Source organism: Propithecus coquereli, unplaced genomic scaffold (assembly GCF_000956105.1).
Source record: "Propithecus coquereli isolate 6110/MARCELLA unplaced genomic scaffold, Pcoq_1.0 Scaffold149, whole genome shotgun sequence".
Taxonomy (NCBI): Eukaryota; Metazoa; Chordata; class Mammalia; order Primates; family Indriidae; genus Propithecus; species Propithecus coquereli.
Window position 1 is genome coordinate 27574 of NW_012139302.1, and position 2548 is coordinate 30121.

The window sequence follows — 2548 nt, forward strand, 5'->3', positions numbered from 1 at the left end:
TTTTTTTTTCTTAATAAAATCTCATCCTGAACCTCTTTATGAAAGAGATCAAATAAAATGAAATGGAGTGACAGCTGAGAAGTCTTCTCCTTTAGCTTTTTCTTGCTCATTCACAGTTTTAATTTCATTGTTCTAGGTAACATAGAGAACATACTTTATATACACGGGGAGAAATATGATACAAACTTGCTATTAACAAGTACAGACTTCACTTATGCATATATTTATATAGCACAAATCCTTTCAGCAGTCAAGTATAAATATCACATTTTGATGCATCGAATGTTGAGATCAATGCAGATGGTCTCCTTGTACCCTGATAATTCTTCCAAAGTAATCTCAGAGTTATTCTCTCTTTGCTCCATGTGGTTCTGCAATCAAGTCCCTGGGAATACAGGAAATCAACAAGACTAACTGGGGGTAGGAGGTACCCTTCCGATGACCTGCACACCTGAACTCACACTGAAAGAACGTCATAGAGAATATGCAGGTTTCAAAGTCTGCCAAAAGTAACAACCAATGCAACAGTTTGTATTTTTCCCACAATAGGCAGAGAGACAGTTATTAATAAATTTGCCTCTTTGACTTCAGTTTTATGGATTACTACTTAATGAATAGTTATTTTTACATTCAACTAATTATTTCTCTCGCTATTGCTGTTATCATCTCTGTGACTTTTACTTCTGATTCATTTCCTCTGAATCTCTCTGGATTTTTATTTCTTGTTCTCTTCTACTTATTTTGTTTTTCGTTTAAATCTCTCTTTATTGCTTTTTTTTTTCCTTAGGACTCTGGATACAATCCATTTCTATCATTCTGTTAGATTCAATTTGACTTGCTTCTCTTGTATCACCCTAGTTTAACTCTCTTGTCTCTTGGAGAAGGACACAAATCTTGGTCAGGTTCCCTATATATAGACATAAAACTTCTTATCTCATAGAATAATTTATTCTCTCCTGGCTTCCAAGAAGTCTAAATAATACTGTTTAATTACTGAACACTCTGTAGAGAAAAAGTTGAGTTCATATAAAACAGCAAGATCATACCTCTCTCTACACTGCACATCCCAATGGTCACAGTTAAGGAGAGAGGATTCCTTAGCCAGAATTTCTGTTTTGCTAAATTTCACATAAAGTAGATACACAATTGGGAGAAAGTTAATCATAGCCTGTTGAAAAGAGGTCAACTGACTCCAAAAAATCAGGGTGAGGGAGAGGAATGAAAAGGTGATTACAAAGCTCTGGGAGAAAACGTAGATGTGGAAGCTGCCATGAGAAATAAATGCTTGGGCTATTTCCCATCCTGCAAGATGGCCAGTGGAAAAGCAGAGAAGCCGAATACTAACGAGAAACCTGAAGCCTAGAGGGCTGATGCCAGTAGCAAGGTTAAAAGGGTAACCTCAGGGCCAAAAACCCAATAAGGGGAAGCCCCACTGCAGCCAAAATCCTGTTCTTGTCAGAGGAATTGGCAGATATTCCTAATCTGCTACATATTCCAGAAAGGCTGTGTACAAAAGGAAATACTCAGCCACTAAATCCAAAATTGAAAAGATTGAGAAGGAAAGGTTCTTACTACTGTCACGAAACCAGTAGAGAGGGACAAGAATGGTGGTACCAGATGGTAAAACTTCACGAAATGCCTAGATATTACCCTACTGAAGATGTTCCTCAAAAGGTGTTGAGCCATGGCAAAAAAAAAACCAAAAAACACCTTCGGTCAGCACGTGAGAAAACTTCCACCTAGCATCGTTCCTAGGACCATTCTAATTATTTTCACTGGTGCCACAGAGAGTGCTTTTCCTGAAGCAGCTGGGCTTCTTTGGGCCGGACCTCTGGATCCTTTGCATGGAACACACTAGTAATTCGTCATTGCCCACTGATATCAGCAATATGAAAATCTCAAGACATTTCACTGATGCTTACTTCAAGAAATAGCTGAGGAAGCCCAGACACAAGGAAGGTGAGATCTTTAACCCCAAACAAGAGAAATTTGGGATTACAAATCAGAGCAAGTTTGATCATAAAACTGCAGACTCACAAATTTTACCAAAAATCAATGCTATTCCTCAGCTCCAGGGCTACCTGTAATCTGTATTTGCACTGACAAATGGAGTTTATCCTCACAAATTGGTGTTCTAAATTTCTTATCATGAACCTGTTCAAATAACTGATACATTAATAAAAGAAAGAAAGAAATTAATACCTGGGAATGACAACAATGTTTAAGAGGATTATGAGAAGTGCTTTGGTGTGTTGTATAAAGTAATCTCCTCTCCCATCTTTCTATAAGACCCTACAAGCTATTAATATATCCATTAATCGGCACACATGTGCAGGTATATGTTATGTGACAGGTTTTATTAGACAGTCTTCTAGGTGGGAGCTAGGTGAGTATAAAGTAGAATTCAATATCTCTTAGATCTCTTTTCTACCAACACGTAATCTGCATGCTGTAATAAGCATGTGAACACCAACACTCATTTATGCAACACATATTAATTGAGTGTCTACTGCACACATTTTATTATTTTTAGGTACTTGGGATATAT

General features: G+C 37.3%; 1 pseudogene; it reads left to right on the top strand.

Annotated features, from left to right (window-relative positions):
• Positions 1 to 1309: 1309 nt before the first annotated feature.
• LOC105806912 lies at positions 1310 to 2173 on the top strand (annotated as a pseudogene).
• The last annotated feature ends 375 nt before the right edge of the window (positions 2174 to 2548 follow it).